The sequence below is a fragment of the Schistocerca americana genome, chromosome 8 (assembly GCF_021461395.2).
Source record: "Schistocerca americana isolate TAMUIC-IGC-003095 chromosome 8, iqSchAmer2.1, whole genome shotgun sequence".
In the NCBI taxonomy this organism is placed as follows: Eukaryota; Metazoa; Arthropoda; class Insecta; order Orthoptera; family Acrididae; genus Schistocerca; species Schistocerca americana.
Genome location: NC_060126.1, coordinates 327,143,375 through 327,150,286, shown reverse-complemented (window position 1 = coordinate 327,150,286; position 6,912 = coordinate 327,143,375). Strand labels below are relative to the sequence as shown.

Here is a 6,912-nt window from a genome sequence, read left to right as displayed (position 1 = left end):
TGGATGATTTCGTAGGCAGAACTGTGACTAATTTGCAGACAATGTGCCACTTCGTCAGTAGTCAATCGTCTGTCTAAGAGAATCATTTGACGTCAACCCTCAATGGGTTCTTAATTTGTGGCAGTGAACGGTCGTCTGGCTCCTTCATCGTGCGTAACACTTCTGCGTCCATTTCGGAATTTTTCAATCCATTCGTAGACTCACCGTAGTGGAAAAACACTGTTCCTTTACTGTACCGAAAGTCTTCGATGACTTTTGGCCCTGTTACGCCTTCCAACCACAAAAAACGGAACACTGAACGTTGCTCTTCTTTGGTGCAAATAGGAAGCAGAGCAGCCATGATTAACAGCACGGCGGCGATAACGAAACTAACCTAGCAGCTTGAAAATTGCAAAGATATAACAACAAATAAATAAAGCATGCGTCACCAATGTAAAACGACAGTCCTACAAAAATAAAACAAAATATAACTAAATTGCGGATAATAATTGACCTACTCTCGTATATTCCAGTACCAGGGATAGAGGCTCAGATCACCACATGTGCTGATTCCTGATCATCAGGACCTGGTAGGTGGTGTATCAGTTTTAGTTGAACTAAGACGAATTTTTAAAATATGGTAGACACAATGTTGGGGAGGAGAAAACATTGCAGCTCATAATCCGAGAGTCAATCGTGCCCTGCACCTGGTGGGTATGAAATCGAGCGTTTGAATCAAATTGAATAGGCTCGATGTTGACCTAAGCGTCTACGAAGTTGGCATGTTATATTTGGCGCTTGTCGTAGTTATACCTTCATATTATATAAATAATTCAGTTTTGTACATTTACATACCCTGTGGCCAATGGACCCATTATGTCTACTTGAAGGTTTTCATTGAACACAAGCATTCTGTGGGTATTATCATACAACAATATTTTAAGGTTCATCTGTATAAAATAAGAGACCTGAGATTATTTTTAATAGATTTACTAAGTTAAAAATTGTTTTTTTTTAATCCTGAAATGTTTAGTAGAAAAAATTACGTTATGAAAACTGAAACGTAAGTAACCAGTATTATTTATCATAGTCCGTTGCCAAATTGATGTTTATCGTACTGACAATGAACAATTCATTAAATAAACAAGAAATACATTAATTTTTAATTGTTACACACCAGACTGTTACGGTACAGGCACAATCAACAATGCTGTTGTTGTTGCTATTGTTGTTTTGTGTTTGAGGGATACTAATGAACTTTTCCACATCCAGGTACATGGATTTCTGTAGAAAGGGACTAGAAGAGATTCTGATCATAAGCGGTGGCTCATTTCCACTGGAAGTTCCTTGACGAAAATACTTGTCTTGTGGAAAAGCTCTTCGTTATATATGGAATGTTGTGATTTTTCAACAATAAAGGCATTTTTAGTGGATACGAATACATTCATTATGTTGCAACATAGAGACATTGGGCAGGGTTTAGTTTGTCCCTGGAGTGTATAATTGTCCACTAGCTCATACGTAACATTCACACCAACCCACGTTCGCTTATAGAATTGTCCGCAGCTCGTGGTCTAGTGGCTAGCATTGCTGTCTCTGGATCACGGGATTCCACGTTTGATTCCCGTCCGGGTTGGGCATTTTCTTTGCCTGGGGACTGGGTGTTGGTGTTGTCCTCATTATTTTGAATAATTATTTAGGATGCGTATGAAACAGCACGGCTTGTATGCCTAAGTGGCCTTAAGAGAACGCAGGAGATCTCCCACCAAAACAGCATCTGGCGTTCTGCAGTGCCACTCCATTTCAATTGCTTCGGCGAAGTGATTTCATAGGCCTAATTGATACAGATCTTATGAGAAGATTCCCAAGAAATAACGTGAGGACCGATGCAGAAATGGCGGGATGCACTTCCCCTCAATCAAGAACCATTGTCAGTCCCTGTCAGTCCCTTGGTCCATCGGTCTCAGTGCAAGTAGTTGTAAAATGTTCTGCCTCTGGTCTCTGGGACAATACACTGTGGCTTGCTCTGGATGGCCAACTTCCCATGGCCAGTGGAAACCCTGTGGCTTATGCTGTGTCCTCTAATCGGCGTCCATTGTGCAAAAGCATACGACGAAGTATTCCTCCTCTCAGTCGATAACAGCTCTCACAACCGACCGTGTTCTCTGAACTGGTACCAATAAACCTCCCCTGCCACAGTCATGGCTGTCCAACATAACAAATGCTCAGCTCCGTTACCTCTAATAAAGTTATGCACAGAACTACCACTGAATTCAGTATTACAACTACTGACAACCCTCATTAATAGTGGCATTGACCACAGACCCTTCCAAACCTAATGAAAGTACCCTAATTCTATGTCCGATCCATTGAATAAATGAAGGGAAAATAAGGCAGATATATAGGCTTGCAGACTTTCATCTTAGTTGACAGGAATCTTCAAGGTAAGCGACAAAACGTGCTGTCACAGGAGACTGCTCGTCAACACCGGTCCTCAAGGGGACACACCCTGATCAACAGCTGGTGCAGCTCTCCACTGAAATGCGTGGCACTATTCCATACAAGGGCTCTAGTGCAAGACCTCTCCGTGTCTCTGCTATGCGGCTTTAAATTCTCTCTTTTCCACTTTGTACACCTCATATTGGAACATAACGGAAATAATAGCGCTGAAGTGCGAAAACATGATCACTCTCATTGGTTATCAATAAGAGCTATTGCACTAGTCTGACGCCTGAGGAAGATCATCAGAACCGACTCCTTCTACGTATCAACTTCTGCCATCTTTTATCTCGGTTAAATTAATCCTCGTTACCTCCTACCTGGGTACATTTTGTACCGAAAAGGCCACTGGCAAAAGGCGATTCACAAATTTATATACATTCTCGAAATACGACAATAGATTCTGAGAAATTCTTTTGGCCAGCCTTACCTTTGTATTGTCTTGTATTGTATGTTAACTGGGGACCTAGAAACGACAGAGAGGCTCCGTCCCCGCCGTAGCCGCAGTGGTCCACAACCCAGCGACGAATACCGCAATCCACTTCACCCCTGCACCGCCCCACACCGAACCCAGGGTTATTTTGCGGTTCGGACCCTGGTGGACCCCCAAGGTAACGTCTCACACCAGACGAGTGTAACCCCTATGTTTGCGTGGTGGAGTAATGGTGGTGTATGCGTACGTGGAGATCTTGTTTGCGCAGCAATGGCCGACATAATGTAACTGAGGCGGAATAAAGGGAGCCAGCCCACATTCGCCGAGGCAGATGGAAAACCGCCTAAAAACCATCCACAGACTGGCCGTTTCACCGGACCTCGACACAAATCCGCCGGGCAGATTCGTGCTGGGGACCAGGCGCTCCTTCCCGCCCGGAAAGCCGTCGGTTAGACCGCTCGGCCAAGCCTTACCTTTGGCATGAAAACATTTCACCCATTTTTTTCTACATCTACAACATATACGTATCCGTATATGATAAATCCTCTCTATAATATTTACCATTCACAATAAATCTGCAATACATATATTTTAATTTCAATATATAATGCGCTCTCTCTGATTGCAGAAACTGATCTTTTATTTGACTTAGTGTACAACGTTCAATAATTTCCATGAGGCCGGCCGGGGTGACCGAGCGGTTCTAGGCGCTACAATCTGGAACCGCGGGACCACTACGGTCGCAGGTAAAAATCCTGCCTCGGGCATGGATGTGTGTGATGTCCTTAGGTTAGTTAGGTTTAAGTAGTTCTAAGTTCTAGGGGACTGATGACCTCAGAAGTTAAGTCCCATAGTGCTTAGAGCCATTTGAACTATTTCCAAGAGTCAACACTCACTAATTCATGACAAATGCAACAACTGGACAGACAAGTGGTATGTGCTATGTGCACATAATAGCAGTACGTAGAAACTTGTTTAGCGCCTACAGTAAATCATGGTGTCATGGGAAAAAGAATTACAGCAATAAATGTGAATGAAACTGGAGATGGGGCATGTGTCGAATGAGGCATGTGGCAATACTAAGTTGAAGTGGATAACTGTGTGTGAGTATCCTCTGTGAATTACAGTTTGCAAACAGGATGCTAGACATGAATGCTGAATTACATGTAAACAAAATATTTGTGTTAGATATATGTAACTGTACGTGATATCACGAAAACAGAAACATGTTATCTCTGTAATGATAAACTTAACAAATGGAGTGTAAGTTAAATACACACATTAGAACAACAACAACGAATGCGTGATGTCAGTGGGGACATAGCCAACCAATGAGTTCACGGAGAATTGGTGTCAGGTTTGGTCATTAAGTGCAAGGCAAAGAACAATGGAAATTGGGAAAACATTGAAAATAAGATCTTACAGAGAAATACAATTGATATATATAATTGTTTCCAATTGTAGTCAAATATGTTATGATACCATTTGAGCGAGGTGAGAAATGGCAGTCTCAGAAACTGTAATCGTAGTTTTGAAAGTGTCAAATGACTTTACAGTAACCCTTCATTACAATTCACACGTCACTATCACTTTGGGCTGTGAATCGTGATCCAAGTTTTTTAGTACAGCTGTGGGGGGTGCCAGACGAACGTCCCACCCGTCAAAAGCAGCATGTTGTGGAACGGCAGACTCTTTTGTTTCCGTGTTGGGAGCACAAGGTGGCAATTATGACAGTTCGTGCAGACAGTCTCATTGGCTCCTCTAAATTGTGTTCTGATACAATTCGTCAATTATGTAACTCTTGCAGTTCGTAATCCTGATTGTAGTGCCTCACAAGGTTAAGAGCGCATTAAACGTCGCTCTATGGTGAGAAAGATACGATCTGAAAGAATGAAGGAGTAACACAATAGGTGTGGTGTCGCTATTCAAATGCCAGTTGATGTTCGTTGGTCCTGATGATTTCCGTTTCCATGGATCACATGATTTGACTAGTCACGCTAGGAGAAAAAATGTGTTTGGTTACAACGTGGCTGAAGGTAATGAGTCACTAGGACTGAATTATCAAGAAGGTTGTGGGATCTGATTACTGGGAAATGTAGCAGTAATTATTAAAGATAGATATCTACAAGGAGCTTTTCAACCTTCCAGGAATCCTCCAGGTGGTCGTGCCCAGGGGAAGCACTGTGTGACTGTGTCACCACATATGTCGTAGTGTCTTCCAGTTCTGGAGGTTGTCAACAATGAGTTTCTCCTCCTGGGACGCACTTTGGCACTTTTGCCTCACAGCATTGCGCTCACACAGGTAGGCAAGGCTACGTACCTCAGAAGTCCCATTCTGTCAATGGTTGTCCGCCTGGGGTCCCAGTCAGCTGATCACCACCAACTGGATGTCATCCCACTACCCAGTAGCCAAGACGCCTTTCCCGGCTGCACCACGTTGACATGAAGCATCTCGTGTATACGCCGTCAGGCGCCAGATCCAACTCTGCACACACTTCATACATGCCATCCGCAATCGACTGGTAAACTGATTTACAATAAGAATTTACAACGAAAGAAAGGCACTGGCAATCTGAATACAAAAATTGAATTTCCGTAATATATAATAATAAAAGTGACTCTTGCTATTGCTTAACTAGTATTGTAGTATGTACATGATGGTTCACAAATATCAAAAATATGGGTAAAATGAGGGTACAGTCTGTAGCAAGTGTAACTGCCCTTGATTCAGCATGCACGTTGAAAAGTACCAGTCCCACTACTTACCTTATGACAGCAAGGGTACAACCCAGTAACATGCATCTCCCACAACCAATTACGTCTTAAGATAATGTTTACCTATTCCCTCCACTATTAAACAACATGCCTCTTGAAGGTAGGAGACGAGGTACTGGCAGAAGTAAAGCTGTGAGTACCGGGCGTGAGTCGTGCTTCGGTAGCTCAGTTGGTAGAGCACTTGCCCGCCAAAGGCAAAGGTCCCGAGTTCGAGTCTCGGTCGGGCACACAGTTTTAATCTGCCAGGAAGTTTCAACATTCCTCTTATTCTAACGTACGATTAACAACAGCAATTACGACACAGAACGTTCATTGTGGTGGCGTGCATGGTCGGGAAATCGGCACAACCTGTTGACATACTAGCACACAAACGACAACAATGATAGCTAAAGTTTATAATCGGGGTCAATCTGACATAAACATAAAACGTATGGTACATCTTTGCAGTAAAGTATTGCGGTTGACTAAATCTTATGAACATTGAAGTGTGTTCATACATTTCAACCCTAGATACCTATATCTTCCCAAGAGGTAGATCACCCCGATGACGAAGAGCTTCGTATTGCTTGGCAGGTGTCCAGACTCAATAGCTTGTTGATACATAACAAACATGATCCACTTCAGTACGATTCATTGTTTTGTTTTCTCTCTCTGAAACTCATTGTTGAGTATTAATGACATGATGCACATTCTCTTACATGAAAAATTTTTTGTACAGTGTGCTCATGTCTGCTCCGATCGTCAGTGCACAAAGATATGAACTCCTGTCGTTCATTCTTTCGATTGTAAGTGAAATGTGGTTTCGCAGGACTGAGCGGATCAGGTTGTGGAAGGGGGCCAAGGTCAGTTACTGTTAGTTATACAAGAACACACAACTACCGCGCGAGGTGGCGCTGTGGCTAGCACACTGGACTCGCATTCGGGAGGACGACGGTTCAACTCCGCATCTGGTCATCCTGATTTAGGTTTTCCGTGATTTCCCTATATCGCTCCAGGCAAATTCCAGGATGGTTCCTTTGAAAGGGCACGGCCAACTTCTTTTCCTGTCCTTCCCTAATCCGATGAGACCGATGACCTCCCTGTCTGGTCTCCTTCCCCAAACAACCCACCCAACACACAACATTATTGCCCAAACCAATGCACAGTTTTCTCTTTGAAACAACAAAGATCAATTCACGGCTGAGGGCCCAACTAACTTCTCCAGAATCAAATGATTGCTTTTAAAA

At 43.1% G+C, this 6,912-nt stretch overlaps 1 non-coding gene across 1 annotated transcript; it reads left to right on the top strand.

Annotated features, from left to right (window-relative positions):
• Positions 1–5,839: 5,839 nt before the first annotated feature.
• Positions 5,840–5,914, top strand: Trnaw-cca. The gene has a single exon. It is a non-coding gene; the product is annotated as a tRNA-Trp (tRNA).
• Positions 5,915–6,912: the final 998 nt, after the last annotated feature.